General features: G+C 32.1%; 1 protein-coding gene across 1 annotated transcript in view; it reads right to left on the bottom strand.

The window, feature by feature from the left end:
- LOC113514263 (ABC transporter G family member 23) overlaps nucleotides 1-22,670 on the bottom strand; it is a 50,636-nt gene extending 27,966 nt beyond the window's left edge. The window contains exon 1 of the mRNA XM_026898300.3: nucleotides 22,386-22,670. The gene's annotated coding sequence lies outside the window, so the exon portion shown is untranslated. The remainder of the gene's footprint in view (nucleotides 1-22,385) is intronic.
- Nucleotides 22,671-23,356: the final 686 nt, after the last annotated feature.

Below are 23,356 nucleotides of genomic sequence, written 5' to 3'. Positions count from 1 at the left end.
TTGAGGGCGTGTCTACAGGTGACGAAATACGTATTATTAATATTAATACTGTGATGACGGACAGTAACAGACAATGCCCGTTTCATAAATATGATAATCTTCGTATCAACATTATATATCATTATATCATCCTGTCATTGTGGCTAGTTCAATGTTTGAATCAAATTACGTAACAAAGGGCGCAAGGGCTGTGACAAAGAATTTTTATACTTACGTACTGTGTACACATCTGTGGACGTATAAGAATGTAAAAAGTAATTTCTTCACAAATACTGATTTTACCGTAATGAGTTCCATAATAATATTTTTTCCTTTAAGTAAAATACGTAAAAGTAAAATACGATGAAATAAATATCGCAATCGATAGGATTGCAAGTGATATTCTCATTCAATATTGTGTCTGTGGAAGTCTTTGATATTTTCATAACATGTGAATTGCATGGCAGACTCATAATTATTTTAGCTTCCACCAAATATAAGTAGAAGTCGCGGCTGTCCTTATATGCGACGGAGAGATGATCTCGACCGGTTCTAAGTGGATTGGTATAGTTCAGCTAGCTAAAAAGTGAAAACAGTTAAGCGGAGGCCTTTGGCCAGCTGTAAGACACCATGGGCTATACACTAAATTATATCATGTCTGCGAGGGATTTATAGCCGAGTCATAATATCTTGGGTTCTGAAATTCTTTATTCATTCATCTTTACTAATATTATAAACATAAAGTGGGTTTGTTTATCTCTTAGAGCCTTAACGATTCAACTAAGCATTATGTTATTTGGTATACACGTATTGTCAACATCATCATCTTCTTACCCTTATCCCAATTATTATTTGGGGTTGACGTAATATGTTTTTGTCTTTCAAACTTTTCTATACGCAGTCATTTTCACATTCACTTCCATTCTGGCCTTACACGTAGGTACTCTAGGGGATTGAAAAGTACATAGTCTACTTTTTATCCCAGTTAATGAACATAACCCATGAAATAATAAGTTCGGTACCGGCATTACAGAAACGAAGGACTCGCGTTTCTGTAATTCCGGTACTACACTATTGTATCTTGCAACACTCCATTATGACTTCAATCTGTTCTAACTTACGTTCGATCATTCATCCATGCGTATATATCTCATTGGTTCTCAGTGAGTTAGTCTCTATTTTTTGCTATTATAATAAACTTCATTCTAGCTACAGATATCAATTCTATCAGTAAATTCGTTTATATTAAGTCTAGGCGATAGTATATCTTATTTTTATTTTCCATGATGGAACTTCCATCACCACATGAAGCTATATTTATCTTACTATTATAATAAAATTAACTAAACCAATATTTTTTATAATGTAACTACTGAACAATCAGATATTAGCATCCGACAGTGTATTTACATTTTAGAGTGTAACGTGACAGGTATTACGCCTGCATAATTTGACCATTAGCCCATTAGGGTATACTGTTATGAAGAAGTATCGGGGTCAATGTGCGGTCTTGCACGCGAGAGTGATTCCCTTGGCCACGTTAGACAATGGGCTGAGTGATTAAAAATTGACTACCTGATGGATTGCAGGGTTTTGTAGGAAGTATATATTGTACATAATGTAAAATAATGAGGCAGATAAAGATTGAATAGGTTTGTTCATGTTTTTGCCTCATTGGACAAATTTTTAAGGAAAGAGCAGTATTAATAAATTAGCCGGCATCAGTGTAAAAAATATGGTATTCGAATTTTTAATGAACTTCAATACATTGGGGACTTTATATTTTGATGTTGTTTATGTATCGATCTTGCATGATTTTTACTCATCTAAAACGAGGGAAATATTTTTCTGGCGGTATGTAATATCTGGCACAAAGTATAGCCTAAAAATATGGTCGCAATAAACAGTCCAATACTTAGAAAAAAAATCAAGCATATTTTTTTATGTCTATTATGTCTACTCGCTTTTAATTGATAATCTTTAGGCTCTTTCTAAGTTGTCTGCTCAGGTACGTCTGTCCCATTCATGTTGGTGCCGTGAAGGAGTTATGTTTGCATGGCTGTGTTTTAGTTTGAAGGGTATATAGCAATGAAATTATAGGATATAAAGGCATAACATCATAGTCCTCAAGAATGGCAACGTATGAAATCTATCATGGGCGACAGAGTGTAACTCTGTTATACCCGTAATATTGTAATGTCTATAAACGACGGTTATCACTTTCCTTTAGGTGGGCTGTCAGCTTGTTTGTTATTTTTATTGCATAAAAAGAAACTTTCTTTCTATGTTAATTTTGTAATTATTTTGATTATTGTGCAAAAAAAAAAATTACCTACATACAAGTATTATATTGAATTTTAGATTTTAACTAATGTCGTGACCAGTAGTCCATCGCGTGAGATACCATGACTGACAGTATTTATGTCTTAAGCTGCAAATTACGAAACAACCTTAAAATTTAATTACATAGGCGTTTAGAATACCTAGCCCTTCACTTAAATAGCTATGCAATACCTACTATTGCTGAGCAAAGTCCGTTATTATAATAAAGAGCACGTATATGTTGGCCATATTTGAAACAGCAATAAGTAATCGTCCCAAACACAAAATATGGTCAGTACACACATCGTTATTATTATACAACAATAGGTATTGATGATACAGTACCTACACATTTGGGAGACTATAAAACATCTTCATGAGTATTTTTAGCTTACACGTACTTTTGCTGCTCAAGAATTTATTCAGATTGTTAGATACATTCTATTATTATTCTTCTAGATTTTTTTCCATTACTTACTTGTGGACGATACATCATATTTTAGCTTCCAATCTGATAGGTAGTAGGTATCTTATCTTCGTTCTTAGAGATGATTCATCTTTTTTCTCTTTTCTTATATCCACTTTTACACTCATTATTCTTTTAGTAACATGATCTTTACCTCTTCACACGCCAATACCAGATCATCCTTTGTTCATTCATTCCTTAATTTTGTCTAAAAGCTTTACTTTACATATATTTCGATATTTTTATATAGACTCTTGAAAAGCAAATATTAAGCGCCTCTTTGACCGATATTGTGGTAACAATAAGATATGAAATATTACTGGATAGCGCAATTCTAAGCAAAGCTTACTGGTTGGACGACAAATCTTTCTAGTAGTGTAGTGGCGGTCGTTACGGTGCTGGCGCAGCTATGTTGTCGTCTGCCCATGACTGTTCCGCTATGGGTGGAAGATTAGCGCGGAAATGAAGAGAATGTCACGCGTCAGTCATTTGACGTTACTACAATGTTACCAACCTTCGTTGACAATTCGTAAACGAATCTGAAGGTGATAATACATTTTACAGTTATCACTTGTATAAGAGTGAAAAAGACGTTAATCGTTTCTGTTTCGTTCTATTTCATGTTTGCAGCAGCGAAAACGTACCTATCGATAAATTTGTTTGCCATTTGTCTAGGGAGATAGACAATAGTTACATTAAGAAAGTGGCACCAAATCACATCAGCAATGTAATTAATTTATAATTTTAAAGTGATCAAATTAAAAATTGTTACGTTAATAAATATGCATCTATCTTTAAGATAAAAATATAAGGGCAGAGCGATCCGAGAGTTCATTTGTTGTTTCATGCGCTTTTATAACTACTCAAATGCAAACTGGGCAGGCAGACGACTGATAAGTGGTAAAATTTGATTCTAGGTTGTTGATCTGTGCAGGACCAATAACTTGTTTGTTAATTTCAATGGTTAATATATTTGGTTAAAAGCGTATAAAACTTGCATCTTATGGGTTCCGTTTCGTAGCAATTTCTGTACAGATACGTTTATATAAATTATTAATGGTTGAAGAATGGGCAGCAGCGTCTCTCTTAAAACATCACCAAATGTGTAACTGCGGCTGCCAACCCGCCTGTCAAGCGTGGCATCTATTGACAAAGCCGCCTTATGGAAGATATTTATGTTTAGCAGTGGACAGTTAACGGCTGATGTGATGATTATGATGATATAAATTATTCTTCTATTCTGCATAAACGTATTCACATTTTTTGTTATTTAATATTTTTTTGTAATTGTTATAAAACTATAGGCTATTTATTGATATATTTTAAAATAATTCTTTCCATATAACTATCATCGTCAATTCAAATGAATCGACGATGATTAGTAATAACTATTTGTGACCATAAATAAACCTTTTTAAGCATTTGTTGCTTACTTCGATTTTGGGCTACAATTACTGCGATATGTTAAAATCTAATTTTATTATTAGGTTACCATAACGAAATTTTTACTTAGTGCTAATAAGTAGTAATTTATTCATCAACCTTCAATATTACGTGGACGATAATTGAAAGTGTGAATAGAATATAACCATGTATAACGGTAACCTAATTTCTCCGAGATTCACATACCGTTCCCTCTAGACCGCCAGACAAACCGGTTGAAGGCCGACCCACTGACTGAGTTACGTGTGTTACGTTATTCGACGTTAAAGATACATAAATTATGTGAGAATGCCTTTTTTAGTGAATACGAGAGAAGTTATAATCATAGTTGTTTTTTATCCAACTTAGAATGGCAAATTAATATCCACCTGATGGTAGTGGCGACCGTCGCCTACAGACATGAAAAACGCCACGGACCTCATAGCATACTCTGTGGTGTCCATAGTACTTCTCGTGGGCGCCATTCCCAAAGACTATGATGTTATACCTTTGTACTCTAATTTCCCTACCATATCCAACATTTAAATCGCCATGCGGTCCCGGCATAAAATGAGTTTCCCTTCCTTTTTCGACAAAGGGAGGGCGAGGGTTAGGCAGCAGCGTCTTTCTTAAAACATTGACAAATCCTGACTGTGATTGGCCACCTGCCAATTGTGACAAATATTGGCAATCCTAAATGGGGGATCTTATGTTCAGCAGTGGACAGTTAACGGCTGATACGATATATGATGATTCCACCCTTTAATTCAAAATACAAATATGTACGTATAGCTGCTTCACGTCAGAATCACGAATAGAACAAAGTAACCCAAGCAATTTAAAACTAATTGATAGATCAACACAACCAAAATTTTTGGATTTAGTGACATAAAATTTTGCACAGTTTCCATGCATTCTGAGTGATCACAAAGACTTTTATTCAAATTCCCATAGGAACGATGAAATGTATTCGTGGTGATAATGTTGCGAGAAACAACTCGTAATTGGTCATTTTTGGTCAAAATTATGAAGCTTATTACACAGTTGCAAACACATTTAGTAAAGCTGAGTCATCTACAATTGCCACTTTCACTTGAAAACGAGATGACAGATAATATTATTGTGTGCAAACTTTACTACAGCTTTCTTTATTGAAAAAACCAAGGTGGATTATATTTTTTAAAAGCATTGTGTGTTGTTATATATATATATCTATTCCATGTTATTAAGAGAATAATCCTGACTGTCTGACTCATCAACGCGCAGCCTAAACTAGTATCTAAGTTACCAAATTTTCATCGTAAGTTTCTTTTATGACAGAAAGTATTATTTTTAAATTATTTATTTGAAATTAATCTTTTATCTCTTTTATTTAATGAAAATTATTTTAGTATTTCTCAAAAGTCATCATTCATGTTAAATAAGGGTGAAGTTGTTTTCGACTACTGTTTTTTTTTTTTTTGATGAAAATGTTCTATTTCGCCGGTTAACCAATCCTTTTATAGTATGTTAACAATTTCAAGTTCCAACTGTGCAATAGATAAAACAGATTTATTAGATGTTAAAAATTTTATAAATAAGGGGGTTAAATGGTATTTTACTTCCTACTTCATCCTACGAGCATTGCTATTATGAAATCAAAATTTTGTGCGGATATTTATTTGTTACTCAATCATACTTAAACGGCTAAACGAGTTCGAATAAAATTTGGTACAGGAGTAGATTATATCTTAATACATAGGTTAATTTATACTGATGCACGCGGGCAAAGCTGCGGGAAACAGATAGTTATATATAAATGTGAAAGTGTTTCACGTCACGTCACATCACATATTACGTCTAGACACGTTGCTATATTTTCAACTAACTAAAAAAAAAAGACCCTCAATTAGACTGTATTTTCTTGTACTTGTATATTACGCGATATCTCTATTTTGAATAAAGTCTGTTAATTTCTTTTACATTCGAAACAGTTTATTTTTATTAATATAATCTAGATTGTAGTTTTTTTTTTTTTGTAGAAGCAAACGAAGAAATTTTTATTATTACTATTATATTACAAAATGTAATTAAGTAATTACAAGTTACAATACTTAATAATCTGATACCACCATCACTTCCAGAGGGCGACGTTGTCTAAAGTCATTTGGCTTGGCTTGTCATATAATACCTACTCTTATATACAGCTGTGTCATCTATTTTTGTTGTCTGGCTACAAAATAAATGATAGTACGCCGTGCAGCTATTTGTTTGGTATGTTCCGGATTGTCGACTGAGATATAGGAGTGAAAGTCCTGGTTACTAGGACTCGAGACCTTCATCCCACAAGGGTCAGTACTGTTGTGCGGTGGAGCGTTTATAGATTGCGGTGACCATCTACTCTGTAGGCAAGCCGTATTATTTGACATTCTCGATCTCTAAAAATATCTAGCTATAATATTCATAAAACTGAAAAGTTCTCTCGAAGGAATATCGAACAGATATTTTGTACCAAAGGGAGACTTTGTACAAAAGTCGTTTGCTTGGGTACCTCTGTTCCATTGTTTCAATCGTGAAGCAGTTGTGTTTGTATGGCTGTGTTTCGATTTGAAGGGTGGAATATGGCAGTAAATTTACAGGGTACCTACAGAGGCATAACACCTTAGTCCTCAGAAACGGATTGTGTTCTACAAAATATAACAACCGATTTCAATTCTGGCAAAATCAGTTACTTTGATTTAAAAACTAAAACTTTATCGATTTTGACTAAATTTCTATATATCTATATCTTAAGTATATCACTCGTTATATATTTACAGATGGGTCTCATAGAAATGTAGTCTAAATCATCATTAAGATAAAAAAAATTCAAATCGGTATAATAACTTTCGGAGTTATGCAGTATCAAACAGAGAAAAGGAAATAGAATTGAGAACCTCCTTCTATTTAAAGTCGATTGAAAATATAGAAGAATCTTCTCCTTTTAAAGAAAAAAAAAATTACAGCATACCTTGATGATTACTTCTGATAGATTTAGTATAAAACTGAATCCATTACAAGATCATGTGAAAATTATTATTTTCATCCACATTCGTTAAAGAAAGTTGTTCAGTTAGACAAATCACTATCTTAGCTATGTGCAACATAATAATTGACGTGATTTCACAGAGAACGCATTTCTAGAGCATTCCAACAATGAATGAGTTCTTATATCCGACGAATAACAGTCAGTGAATCAAGATTAATATGAAACTAGTACGTAGTTTAAAATAATTTTATATCTATTGTACTTTATTGTGGTTTACGATGACATGGTTACGTAATACAAGTTTATAAAGAGTAAAGAGGAATAACATCCTGAGGTGGAAGATATGACTATTCAAAAATGTTTGTAATTAAATTTACTTGAATAAAAATGAAATGCAATTGTATGGTTTTTTTTTATGTAACTTCAAATAACGAACATGCTGACGGCCCACCTGATGGAAAGCAGTAACCATCGCCTATAGTCATTAACAGTACCGTGGACATAACAGAGTATACTGTTTCACCCATGACACCTTCCATGTGTGTTGCCATTCCTGACGAGCAAGGTGTTATATCTCTGTACCCTGTAAATTCACTTCCATACCTTTCACTGTCACCTTTCAAATCAAAATACAGCCATACGAACACAGCTGCTTTATGGTAGAAACACGAATGGGACCGCGGTACCCAAGCAAACGGCTTTTGTATAAAGTCTTCCTCTGATGAGAGTCCCATAATACGATTACTCGTATTATTAGTTCATAATTCTTCATAATTCTTTTTTTAAAATGTGTATTAATATAGAACTAAATTAAGTAACTAATGCATACACTATTCTATCATTATTACCCCAGTGTTACCATTTATTCTAATGCTATGTTATGTTATTATTATTATGTTATTGGATGAAAATGGAGTGGTAACCCCGCCTGCGCTAATGGGATACGCTGGCGGGGCACCAGTGAAGGGTGATCGATGAGGATGAAAACAGGCCAGTTAGCCCATCATGATGAATTCATCAGGAATTAATCATGATAGTTTCCAGGAGAAACCGCGAGGAGGTCGACCTGGTTGGATATATTGCTAGCAATGGGATTCTCAGCCTCCATTACTAACAATCCCTTTCCCCCCTGTCCTTGTAGTTAGTGCTGTACTCTGATGGGTAAAACAGAATACTCAAAATATTCTGAAACTAAAATAACAAAAACTCAAAATATTTCGAAGGATTAATTAGTTACTGAGGACTACGATAGTCATTCAGGTCAACCATGTTATAGGAAGCATTTTGAAAAGTAAGATAGTGAGTACATTTTTTGGAAAAAGAAGCAAATTAAAAATAATAAAAAATATATGTATCAAACAAAAGAAGCATTCTGAATGGTAAGGTTGGCAGTACAATCTCTGACACAAGAGGCTTTTCAAAGAGTAAGATGTTCAATGCAATCATTTACATCTCTTGATGCATCATCAGTGGGTCATATGTTTATTTTTAATTAGTTTTTTGTCCTTAGGCAATGTGTTCATAATGTTTTTAATAATAAAGCCATTATGTTTGTCTTAATTGTGGCACAACAATAAACTCCTGGGAGTGGTAACGTATGAAGTAATAAAGCTTTACAATATATCATAAGATACTTATTATTTTTATTATTACTAATATTATCAATATTATAACTTAGTTATTGGACATTCCATCTCTTTCTTTCAAATTATACTGTTAGTTCGAAAGAAAGTGCCAAAACACAGATACTTTCCAGAATAAAAAATTGAACAAAAAATTTGCATTTAAAATAAAGTTATAGCATATTTTAGATTTAATGAATAAAAAGTAAAATAAGATCATATAGCCCGATATGTACCCGCAACAACAATGCCCTTGGCGTATTACCATAATGACTCCAATGACTGACTAATCGCTGACGCGAACTAAAAATCGCGTATAATAATTTCTTCTGGTCACTGACCGAGCCGTTGCATGCCGTACTTTACGTAGACAGCAAGCAAGCATACAAATGTCCCGTTTATATAGCATATTCAATTAACCTTGGACGGCAGACACCTCACGTGCTGCGGTGTAACACGCCCTTGGAAGACTGCGCAACTTTCTCGAACTGCGGATATATATCTGAATATTAGTGACCGTTGCACAAATTAGATTTATCTGTTATGTTGTTACACACATTAACGGTATTTTGCATTGAGTAGAGATTTGCGTAGTGTTGTAACGGTTGCACACTTCACATATACTCTTATCGTTTTACTACAACAAATTAAACTTACGATAGGAAAATTGTTCAATACGTGTTTAGGCGTTTTACTATAAAAGCAAGTACATCTGTTTATATCTATATAAAAAAAGTCACCCAAACTTATTAAAAATAAAAGATATTTAAAGTAATAAATTTTATTACAATAATCTAGAGATCTTGGCACATAAAATTACGAAGAAATATTATTTATTATCATTATCATCATCTCAGCCATTATCCGTCCACTGCTAAACATATATTAACAACAAACATTTGTTTTTATACAACTTAGAATGGTAAACAAGCTGATGGCCCACCTGATGGAAAGTGGTAACCGTTGCCTATTTTTTTTTATGCAACTTAGAATAGCAAACAAGCTGGCGACTCACCTGAAACTATATCTAAAAAGAGTCACAGCTAAGTTTTTGCGAATTCTTCTCAGCAGATAACGTCATTACGAATCCAGTAGTAGAATCATAAAAAGGGACAACTCAAAAAAGCTTGTAAATCTATCTTCAATCAAAAATACTAAACAGCTACACAATCATCCTAAAATAAAAAAAAAAAAGTTTGTAACAATAGATGTTTGTTAATCTTTCACGCAACATGTGAATTTAATACACGAATTGGTTATAATCTAACTAAACATATAAGATACTCTATATATTTGTCGAAATTCGCAAAATCACTAGTTAAGTCTTCATCATCATCTTATCAGCCCTTAACTGTCCACTGCTGAGCATAAGCCTCGCCCTTGGGGGGGTTTTGCCAGTAGTTGCCACGCTTGGCAGGCAGATTGGTTACCGCTATTAGGCTTTAGAGATGTTTTAAGAGAGACGCTGCTGCCCATCCCTCGCCCTCCCTTAGTCGCCTCTTACGACACCCACGGGATAGGAATGGTAGGTGTATTCTATACCGGAACCACACGGCCAACTTAAGTCTTACTAGTATAATAAAATTGTAACTGGACAATATTTAAGACATTCGGAGATATTTAAGAAAAAAATAATATGAAGGTTCATAATGAAATCATTAGAGTTCAAAACAATCAACTTTAGAATTTTTGTCGGTCTGTATGTTTGTACCAATATAACGAAAAACTATTACACCAAATTGTATGCAGATACAGATAGTTGTATTTTTTTTATACAACTTAGAATGGCAAACAAGCTGACGGTCCACCTGATGGAAAGTGGTAACCGTCGCCTATAGACATGAGCAGTACCATGGACATAACAGAGTATACTATTTGGCCCATGATACCCCCCATGCGTTGCCATTCCTGAGGACTTAGGTGTTATTCCTCTGTACTATGTAAATTCACGCCATATCCCATCCTTCAAACCCGAAACACATCCATGCAAACACAACTGCTTCACGGGAGAAACACAAAATGGGACAGAGGTACACAAGCAATCGACTTTTGTACAAAGTCCCCCTCTGTCTTAATAATCATTAGTCACTTAACACTGTTTAGATAAACAGTGTTTTAAATATTTTTGCTACTAAGACTCTATCCAGAGATATATAAATAATTTTTGTTTCAACACATTTTAGCCTCTTTATCCGTTCAACGGCGGCTTGATTCTAAATAGATAATATTAATGTAATATCTTCTATCAGTTCTCCATTAACTAAAATGAGATTGCTTTTTGTGTTAGGCCTTTTTGTGTTTATAATTTGATCTGTATTTTATCCAATCCTAATAATGATAATCTAATTTATCCAATGGTCATTATATATTTTTATGTTTAGAGTGCAATAGAGTCTATCAGATACTAATCTGGAACTAATGTATATATATATATATATATATATATATATGTTTATGGAATGTTAAGTAATAGACCATGATCTCTACCATTATAACACAAACGCAACACAGAAATTTGTGGCGTATCCTGGATGGGTAGCATTATTGTTATTTATTAATCTTCTATCTGTTATCCATTAACTAAAATAGTGAGACTTCTTTTGTACCTATCCTTTCATCATATTAGCCATTAACTATCCACTGTTTAACATTAGCCTCTTCTATGGAAGATATATCCCCATTATGATGGGGGAGTTTTGGCTTAGCAGGCGGGTTTTCCAACCGCACTTAGGCTATAGTGATGTTTTAAGAGAGACGCTGCTGCCTATCTTTGGATAAATAAGTTCTCTTAGTCCTTTCTTACGATACCTACGAGAAAAGAATGGGTGGCCATTCTATGCCTAGACCACATAACATATACATTATCCTCTAGTAAATTGATATCGGCATCGAACATGGATTTCATATTCAAAACAACACGCAATAAAGAGCTCAATATACGTATAAATAATAAATATATTATTTATCAGGTATATAATTTATATCAGTAGGTAGGCATGTTTATGAAAAAATAAGTAATGGGTTGTGATTTCTTCTTGAATAATAATTATAAAAACAGTGAGGCTATAATTCTTTTATGGAAAAATCTGTTTACATTCTTACATATAAAAAGCAAGTTATTTCAATAAAAACTATATTTTATCGTTTATGAATTAACATTGAATTATATAGCAGGATTATTTCCTGCAAGTATTTTTTTATGACACTGATGTATGTGATATTCACGTGAGTGTCATTGTCGTAAGATGTAGAAACAGTTCTTTCTACATTTCCATCCCTTTTCTAATCAACTCAATACAATAGAGTGACCTATGATGAATGTATATTAATTTTTTTAATGAATGACAACAGAATTAGAACTCTGCTAGCCGTATACCATTACTTGCCTGAACTTATGATATACAATGGCGGGATGCCAATGAAAGCTGATAGGTGAGGATGAAAGCAGGTCAGGTGGCCCATCGTGGTGAATATATCATATATATATATATATGTATAGGGACATATTGCTAGCTCGGCTGCAATACGCTCGGCTGTGAGTAGAAGTAGCTGGAGACACATTAACTTCAATCGCGAAGAAGAGCCTCATCGACAATCCACTATAATAATAAAAATCACAACCACTCTATCAAGAGTATATGATTGAAGAGAGTAATTGCTAGCAACTCTAGCCCCTGTGTAATGGGAGGTTTTTAACTTTTATAGGTTATTAGATATAACCTATAAAAGTTAAAAACCCCCCGTTGAGTCCGTTAGGCAGGAATTAGTCATTATTTGTACTATATACTTTCTGCTGGTTTGGAATACTATCTGACTATGCCTTTACACCAATTAGGTGTACTGTGGATGAATAGCATTAAAATAAAAAAAAAATGATTGGTCATTTGAAATGTTTTAGACGGCGAGTTGTTAAGACCAGGTTTTTAACATTAAACAGATTAACAGGTGATGCCCTGCTTTTTTTAATGGATAATAATAGAATTGTGATCTTGCCAGCGCTATCAGTATATTCTGGCGGGGCACCAATAAGAGATTATAAGTGAGGATAAAAGCAGGTCAGTAAGCCTATCGTGACGAACTGACTAGAAATTAACGGTGATAAGGTATGTGAGGTATGTGCAATACACAAAGATACAGTGCTTTATTACCAATATTAGTATTTATTAATGATGGGATATTATTCACTAAAAAGGAAGGTCGTAGCGTTATGTAAATATTATTATGTATTCGGCGATAGAACCTCTAGAACCCGTCTGTTCCGCATTAAATGTTTGTTGTTTCACACATAATATTATGATAATACTAATTTCATTATAATACTAAAAATATCTATGATGCGGCCACTAAGATAAATTCCTGCAAAATAAGAATATTATTTTATTCTATTACCCAAATATTTAAATTGATTTGATTTTAGGTATCTGTTCTTGTAGTAGTTAGAAGTATTTGTGACCTCGAATCAAATTTTAGGAAAAATTAATTTTGAACATTTTTTTACAAAAATAAAAAATAGAACGTAAAAAAATCTTACTAAGACTTGAATTCATGCATAACAACGTACTATACATATAGGATAATTGTAGTCGATTGAGGCGAAGGGATGGTTATATTGGAGAGGCTAGAACTAACGTTTCTTAACACATTTGAGTACCAATGTACATTTATCTATTGACAGACTAGAAAATTCTAAAAAATATTTGGGTTTGTTAGACGATTTCCTATCTCTCGGTAGACTAATGGAAAAGGTAGCGAACTTTTCCATTAGTCAACAATTGTTGTTTGTAACTGAAGAATTAATTAATAAAAGTTGGTTATCTTGTTATTCAATTCAATATATCTAAAATAACGCACTCTTTGAGACGGAGCAAATAATTACCAAATTTGTCGCATAAAATTAAGTTATCTACAGTTTGCTACAATTTATTTTACTTTCGTGTCAAGACCCTTGCGGAGTAAGATAAGGGAATTTGAATTTTTAGGTTATTTTTGCTAGATCCAACGTTTTATTTGAGATTCTTTTTACATGTTTGGATTATTTTAGTATGTATTTATTTTAGTATTATTTTAGAATATCGATATGAAAATAGTCCATACTACTAGTATAGTATGGACTATTTTCAGATCGATATTTTCTTTCCAACAAATTTCATTATACTATTCATGTTTGGTATTTGGTCAGTGAGTGATAGATATGCACTTTCATTACAATGTGTACACTTATTTGTTAAATATCCCTTCTAATATTATTAACGTGAAAGTGAGTTTGTTTATTTGTTACCTTATAGCGAATTAACGGTACACTGTTAATTCGCTATAAGGTAACCATCAATCACTATGAAATTTGGTATATACTATTTTTTTTTGATGGGTGAAAATGGTATGGTAACCCATCATGATGAATTCATCAGGAATTAACCATGATAGTTTCCAGGGAGAACCGCGAGGAGGTCGACCTGGTTGGGTATATTGCTAGCAATGGGATTCTCAGTCTTCATCACTAAAAATCCCTTTCCCCCCGGTATATACTATATTAGTTCTATGGTAGAAGGATATAGGCTACTTTTTTATCCCAGTCAGTAAACATATCGCAGTCACGCGAATAAAAGTTAATATTTTTATTTTCAGGAATACTTGCAGACCAGGCAGATGTTGTTTTGCTCTTTACCGCCACTTATTAGATCCATTATTCAATATACATAATCTTTCAAGTTGGCGAAAGCAAGAGACATTTACAATATTTCATTTAAATTCATCGAGCGCTTGCGAAGAACAGTTTGAACGAATACCGTTTCAGAGGATTTTTATATATTAAGATAATATTTTAAACAAGTTTTTTGCCCGTTACTACGTACGCGTGGATTTCGGATTTAGGAAATTCAATGAAATGGATCAATCATAAAACATCTACTAGAGCTTCAGGAAGGCAATAACAAAAATCATATTTGGTGCAGTAGCTTTTACATTATGTCGGAACAAACACATAGACAGACAGACAAAATTTCTAAAAAATATTGCTTTGGCTTCTATTGATCTTATTCAGATCCTCCTATCATCAATTTTTCTTAAATAACTTCCTAATACAAACATCCTATAGTTACAGTTTTATTATAATAATGAGATAAGTACATACGTAGTTATACTGTTGGGTGTGAAAAACTGATATCACGTACGAACTAGAATTATACAGTCATGCAATCAATCAAGTCCTCGAAAAAAAATCGTCGCTACAAGAATGTATCAGACACAATCACGATTACCAAATGAGGATTGTCGATTTCAAACACGAACAATACATGAAAAATCTGCGACATACATTTTGCTTAACTCACGACAAAATTCTTACGGCGTGGTTTTTTATTGAAATTCTATCTTGTTTTTATAGGGAATATGTATATTTAATACAAAATAGATGTATATTTAAGTAGAATAAAATATATAAAATGTTTATTTTAATAAAACTTAAAAGTCGTAAAAATAGAAACAATAATGCCTACGGCCACATCAAAAAAGTGACGTGCTAGTTTTATGAAGTAAGATTTTATGAATAAACTGGCTATTGCTTATAGTTAGATTCCGAACCTTGCAGTAAAAAAATACGATTTAAAAGATCTTGTAAACAAGACTATTTGAATAAACATGATTTGAATATGTTATATATGAATATTTAAAAAAAGTAAATCATGGAAGACGTTGCTACATTGAGTGATAGTTGGAAATAATAAAAATAATACAAATTTTTTACATTTTATCATCTATGCTTATGGAAAAAAGTCATTCACTATGCCACCATTCAGAGTTGCAATTTGATTATTACCACTATTTTCTTATTGCAAAAAGAAGCTTCCTCTATGACGCTCAAAATTTGCACAGCTTACTCATCCACTAGAGATGCCTATTAGAATCATCTATACGTGACGGACATACAAAGAAAATATCTGCCTTTACGAAATTCTGATGCCTAGACGATGACGGTGCGTGTACTGAATAAAAACGACATGACACAACGTTATTATAATCTTTATTAACGTACATTAACATTTGAAGGTGTCTAAAATCACTAGTCGCTATTTTTAATACTTAGTTTATGTATTTGTAATAATTTATTACAATAATATTTACATTAAAGTTTTATAGTACATAATTAATTTATTTTTAACTTAATAATCATCAAGAGATTTTTCAGATAAGAGATTAATTACTAAAAAATAAAATTGGTAATAGATGAATTATGTAAAACTATCGAATAATTTATTTATGGCTGCGCTAAAGTACTTGCTGATTTTTTCCTAACAGCGTGTGAACAGTAAACAAGCCGACCGACCTACTTAATAGAGAATTAGTTTATGATGTTCAGAATGTTGATCACAGAATAAATTCTTAGTAACATTATAAATGTGAAAGTGGGGTTTTTAGTTTATTTATTTGTTACTTCTTGGCGCTTTAACGGCAGCAAGTTGTTATGGAATTTGGCACACAATTGGCTTTGGCCTATACAAGGGCATATGTTTCTTTTTAACCAGCCCAAGTAAAGTACTGATTATAAAAACGAAGTCGCGTTCATAGCTAATGTTAAATATTAAATAAAATAATTATGGCAATGGTGCCTATTATGGGCGACTCATGGAGGAGACTCTTGTCACACTTGAAGCCAGTTGATGTCTTTTGTATCAGATAGATAAACACTTTTATTATTATTCTCTCCAAAAGATATACACTAGTATACTTATAATAAATACAATAGAAGAAAATACAAGAAAAGATCATATTGAGAAAACAAAGGGCGACCTTATTGTTATAAGCAATCTCTTCTAAGCAACCTTTGGATAGAAAGAAGTATTTAGAGTATCACCGAAGATTGTGCTAACTGTTAAGACGCTGCTGCTCATCTCTCGACCGTTAAATTTCTTCAACCACCTTTTACGATACCCACGGGATAGAAAGTGGTGGTCCGTTCCATGTAAGGACCACATGGTAAGGAAAATGAAGGTATTATGGCAGAAATAGGTAAGACAGTAGTATCTGTCTAGTCAAGTCAACCAAACAATAAACTGTTTCTAGTTTGACATAACTACTAACACATATATTCAAGCAGTAGGCTCTCCTCTACTACTTCTTGTACTAAAGAAGCAGTAGTATAATAGAGCCTACTACTGCCATCTCTAGGAATAAAAGATGATTATAGATAGTAAAATGTATAGATTGTTGCTCAAATATACACTTTAAAGCTTGAGAATTTAAGATTTTACCAATTTGACAAGTAGTTAGCGGTGATTGAGCCTCGAATAAACTTTCGATTGAGTAATAAATTGTAAACTGTGATAATTTAATCAAACATTCATGTCTCAATCAGATAAAATATTATTTTAAGTCTTTTTCGATTGAGTAATTTCATACATACTTCAGGATTCATTTTCATAGAGAGAAAAACATTAAAACGCTAAATGTTGCTGAATTAATTCAAACAGTCCAATATTTCATAGAAAAAACTTGTGATGTATATGTCTGCTAACTATATCTATATTATTAATTTCTATTATGTGTAATATTATTTAAAAATTTCTAATTAACAGCATTAGTTGTGTTGTATAAACGAATAGAAGGTAGTTGCACTATAAGAGTTCCCTTGTACTATTTTGGTAGGGAATCTTAAAAATCATTTGAATATTCACGAATGTACCTAATCATAGATGAAACAATAAGAAACTTTTTGACAAATTTTAATTATTGCCAACTCAATTTTATTTGCTTTTTTGTAGAGATAAAAAAAAAAATTATAGTACATGAGTAACGCTGCTTATCCTTAGACCGTTAAGTTCCCTTAGTCGCCTCTTATGACGCTTACGGGAAAGGAATGGTTATGTATACGAGTAATATAGGAGAATAAATAATTGCGCAGCAAACTTAAAGATTTAAAGAATACTACTATAAATACTTACTCGAGTCGCTGTCTGATGTCGAGATTTTTTTTTAATCTAATATAATGAATTATTATCACTCCTTTAAAGTTGACCTCACGATGTTATTGAATTTCACGGAAATCTCATATCAAAGTAGATACAATAATGACGTTAGAAACAATGAACAAAAGATTTTCAAGAAGACTCAAAGTCAAACAATGTGTTAGGATTGACAGCACAGACAAGAGCATAAGTAAGTTCGCTGTACTTATTTCAATATTTGTAATTTTGTTTTTCATATTACTGTTATTTATTAGATTCTAGAAAGACATCTAAATTATTTTTATTAGCATAAATTATTTATACGTATTTCAACTTGACAGATTTTTTCTTTTATTTTTGTGAACAATCTACATACTATGTAATAATAATGAATTTGCATTTTTTTTAATAAATTGGTGGTGTAAATAGTGAATTTTTTGTCATCTAATTCAATGCCATTTTTTGTATAGATTTTTAATGTAATATTCTAATATTTTGACTTAGACGTGGCTTTAAAATGCATTAAAATTGTGTTATTAATTTGGAAGATGACTTTATAGACGTTCATCTAGCAACAACTAGTTTCAATAATATCATATTTTTAAAGATCATATTATTTTGCCTATACTGAAAAGCTTTATCTACTTTTATTTATTTAATTTGTAATAGTTAATAAGCTATCAGCCCATCCGAAGAAACATGGTATTTGTCGTCATTAGACATGAACTATATTATGGATATTACTATTTACTAATTAATATTTAATTACTACACTGTGGTACTCGTAATGTTTCTATATATTATACAGAAAAAGCCTTTTTAATCAAATAAAAAAAAAGTAGAATGTTCTTAATTCGGTTGTATTTTTTATGTCTTTTGCCTCATAACTCCGTCAGTTATGAACGGATTCGGAGAGTTCTTTTTTTACCTCAAAGAAAATATTTATAGATACCGATAGAAATTTTATCAGAATCAGTTTTGTAGTTTTCTATTTCAATCAAAATAACTAGTTTTGCTACAATGTGAAGTATATTTTTTTTATGGAATATGATATTAACTGAATGATCAATTCTCACATTAAGTTATTAAAAAATGATGAACAACCTCAAACGACAAAGATAACTTTTTAATCCTTAATTATCTATAATGTATTATCAAATTTTGCTGTCGACCATCTATTTACCATATTCTATTAAGAAAAGTTGTATAGCTGTATAATGTATATCATTCTCCAGTATGATTAGAAGAGTTTAAAGCAGTTGCATCTCAGTTAAACAAAACTCTACCATACCCTTAGAGTTTACTATATCTAATATTCCTAATGGAAGGGTCTCGACGCAACGGGTCAATTGGCTTGAAAAGTCTCACCATTATTATTATCCTGCATTGGTATACCGCGATAGATGAATTTACCATATTATTTGAAACTATTAAAACAGTTTACCATAAGTGCAAGTTTACATTAGACCAGTTATCGTCTCTAAACTCGGGACAGCTAAATGCTGATCCGTTATTGCTTTGTGTAAATTGAGACGCAATAGTGATGCACTTACAATCTAAGTTTACTAATAGTACCAGGCCTGACCTGAATCGAGTTGGAGTTGGTAACTTAACATAGTGTAAGTTTGCTATTATGACGAAACATGCGTATAAAAAAGTAACAAAATTTTTACCATTATTTAACGTCGTGCTAATGAATAAACAAAACGGTTTTAGAACACCTTCCATACATATACACACTGCTCAGTACCAAAAAATACATACATATTGCTCAGTACTAAAATACGTAGAGGACAATGACCATATAATTTTTTCTCTTGTTTTCTCATTACTGAGGGTCGTGATCACACGAGAACGTCATTCTATTCACTTCTAGAGTATTGTATTATATTATCTGTGACTTCACTATTTTTTTTAAAGTCGTGCGACTTAAAGCCATTTGTATTATATATATTTTTGGGTATACTTTGTACAGTAGCTTTCCTTTGTTGTATCAGTGCATCGTGTTGATTCTAAAATTTAAAAAGTTCAGGATTTGTTGAAATAAAAAATGTAAAATTAATTTTAAAATTGGTGCAAGGACATTTAATAAGTTTGCTAGATTGGGTATTTAAAGAATTATTATGCCTTAAAAGAAAAGTATGTTCAAAATTTAAAGTTTCTAGGCTCTGGTAGTCTAGACTGTGCGTTGACAGATAAGTCAGTCAGAATCTAAGAACAAGGTATTACAGTCAGAATATGTATTTTTATATATAGAAAGAAAGAAGATTAGAACGTAAAATTGGCTAATTTGACTATGTTCATTCACTGCAAAATACATTTTGGCAGAAATAGGTATTCGCCGCGCTATATCTAATATTATATGCCCAACTGATACCTTGAATTATGAATCGTATGGAAAGTGATTAATCCTTTCGTCCATATTCATATCACATGTCATAATATATCTCGATCAGTAAATTAGCCGTTTATTAGGTTTTCATCATAGTATTACCATAAAATTGGGTAAGAACAACAAATTTTCTTTCCCAATTAATATGGCAATAACTTGAGTAATATATACCTTAGAATAATAGATAAAGCATTGAACCTATGCGGATATTTATATAAAATATTATAAAAGTACGAAATTTACTTTGACTGGACTGTTGAATTTTAGTTAATAATTTTTTGTATATTTGTATAATGTACGAATTTGCACTAGTGCGTTGATTGGTATATTGGGTTTTAAAATTAATGTTTAAACTAGCTAGGCATACGAAATAAATCTTATACAGGATTTATATAGATAAAATTTTATGGTAGACCACAAAGTAATGATATTTTTATGGCATGATATAATGATAATTTTGCATGTAAGACTTCCTATAAATTTTTCGGGAAAGGTTTCACCGACAATTCAGGATTAAAGATGTCAAGAGCTTGTTACAAGGGGCATCCTTAATCAAACCGCTTTTTTTTTAAATGGGTGATTGATTGGTGATTTAAATGGGAATTTAATGGTTTAGGGAAGGACTCGAGGCCTACACCTGCATTACATAAAGAATATCAGGGCACCCAGTGTGTGTAATGATGGAGGAATCGACAGTATGTGGTCTTTTTTTAATGGGTGATAATGGAATGGTAACCCTGTCTGCGCTATCGGCATATGCTGGCGGAGCACTAGTGAGGGATGATAGGTGATGATGAAAGCAGGTCAGTTAGCCTATAGGGATGAATTTCACTAGAATTAACCATGATGGTTTCCAGAAGGAACCGCGTGGATGTTGACCTGATAGGGTATATTGCTAGCAATGGGTCAGTTAGACCCTACTAACAGTTCCTTTCCCCCAATAAATAACGGTTTCCATCCTACTGATTTAAGAATGCTTCCAAACTGTGCTCATTATATCATATCATTAATGTACTTGGGCAGGTAAACTACTTATAGTTCCGATATAGGTAGAGCTGTATTTTTTCTTGTAATGTGTAATACATGACCAATTTGCTTTTCGAATGACAGATCTTATACATCACATGTTTTTAGTAAATATTTTCATAAACACTCAAAAATGGGTCAATCTTTTTATTCATATGTTTACCAGAATGCGTATCAATTATTCAGTGAGTGGAAAAAATAAAAAATAAATCATTAAAAACTTCTAATAGCGACATAGCATGACGATTAATAATAATGTTGGTTCTTAGAGTCATGTCTACACAGATTAGTTTGTTCGATTTCTACATTAGATCTAAAATATATATTTGTTGTTGGGATCATTAAAATTGGCCGATATTTAATTTATTAATCATAATACGTGTATATTAATTCGTACACATTAGTACATTTGTATACTTGTATTCACCATCTTCTTACTCTTATCCTAATTATTATTTGGGGTCGGCGTAATATGTTTTTTGTCCATATTACAAAAAGATTTGGCTTATAGTTTTACGACTGGCCGCCTGCCTAACGTCAACCCTCTTTGGGAATATTTGTATTCATATTATATATAAAAGATAGTCCTCGATTCATATTGAAAAAAAAATGACCTGAGCTGGGAAAATTTTAATCAAGTTATTTGCAAATCAGAAAAATGGTAAGCTTTGTTTTGTTCTTAAAAAATATGAGTTAGCCAAAAGTCATTATTGCCTGACCGTTTTTTTTAAGTTATGTTTAATTTTGTGGTACATGATCTAGAAGTTAATTAAGGGATATATATAAGATGAATGTGGGCAATAAATTAATCTACTAAGTTTATTTCTACTTGTAGGCATTTGTGCTTTAACGAATGCGTCCAATAAATTATAGCGTTTTTTCTCAGACTTCGAACTTTTTTGTATATTTAATTCCAAAACAATAGTTTTGTTTGATAAAAGTTATATTTTTACATGATAAATTTAATTAGCATTTTTTATAATGTAATATTTAATGTATGTATTAGTATTTAAATAATATTATTTGATGGGTAAGTACTTATATTATGAATTATGCATTTGTTACTGAGGACTAATCTAATTATGTTTTTTCTACAGGTATCCATATAATTCTGATAAAATTAAAAGCATCAGTATTAAATATTGATAAATTAGAAATTACGTATTTATCAATAATAATAAAATTGAGAACACATGACAAAACAACTCACCGATTTACAAGCGTTTCACCTCCTTTTACTTTTGTATGACTGTACAGAAAACTAACACAGTATTATTTAAAAAAAATATATTAATCACCGAACAACACAATTAAAAATAATTTTAAAAACTTTTCACTGGATTCCTTATTTAAAATTGGCGCGCGATTTGACAGATCCAGATTTTTTATTCAAGAAGAAAAAAATCTTTGAACGTCACTACCGAATCGTATTTTATTCCGTACTAGCAGGCAGTGAGCATCGCCGCAACGCAACGCTCTCACTCGTTGTCAATACAGTATTAAAAACCTTGAGAGCCGGCAAACTGTATTATATACTGTTTAAGCATACAAATGTACGTTAAGGATTACAAATATTGCCAGAGTAATTATTGTATCAGTGCAAATAAAAATGTCATGTAGTTTTTATTTTATGTATCCTCATCATGGATACATAAAATTATAAGGATACATAAAAGATAAAGACTCTTATTTTAAAAAATATAGATTGGAAATTGGTACTTAATTTCTAGGTAGTATAGAACCCACAGTCAAAAACGTTTTATAAAGTCTCCTGAGTGTATAATATACTTAGTAAAGCTTTCCGCCAGAATTTTTCGAATTTATCCCGGTTCTGTGTCTATATCTATCAGGATACTTGTGCTCTATGTGTGTTATACACACATAGAGCACAAGTATCCGTAGTATAGCGTAGGAATCTTATAATAAAATAGTACCAGTACCAGTAGTAGATTTAAAGGTATTCAATATTTATAATTTTATAACATGATCCCAAAGTTACATTTCATTTAAAATTATTCTGACTTAGTGTTGAAAAGTAGTCATCTATCGTAGGCTTAAGCGTGGATATTTAGAGGGGACTCGAACTAGAATCATCTGGTGTCCACCTCAAGGTACAAGCGAAGCTTCGCAAAGATAAATCCTAAAGTGTACGAATATATGCCAGCCAGCCTTTCCTGGAGA

Source organism: Galleria mellonella, unplaced genomic scaffold (assembly GCF_026898425.1).
Source record: "Galleria mellonella isolate WM207_F2 unplaced genomic scaffold, CSIRO_AGI_GalMel_v1 utg270, whole genome shotgun sequence".
NCBI classification, from domain to species: Eukaryota; Metazoa; Arthropoda; class Insecta; order Lepidoptera; family Pyralidae; genus Galleria; species Galleria mellonella.
The sequence above is the reverse complement of the archived record's forward strand: the minus strand, read 5'-3'. Positions and strand labels throughout refer to the sequence as shown.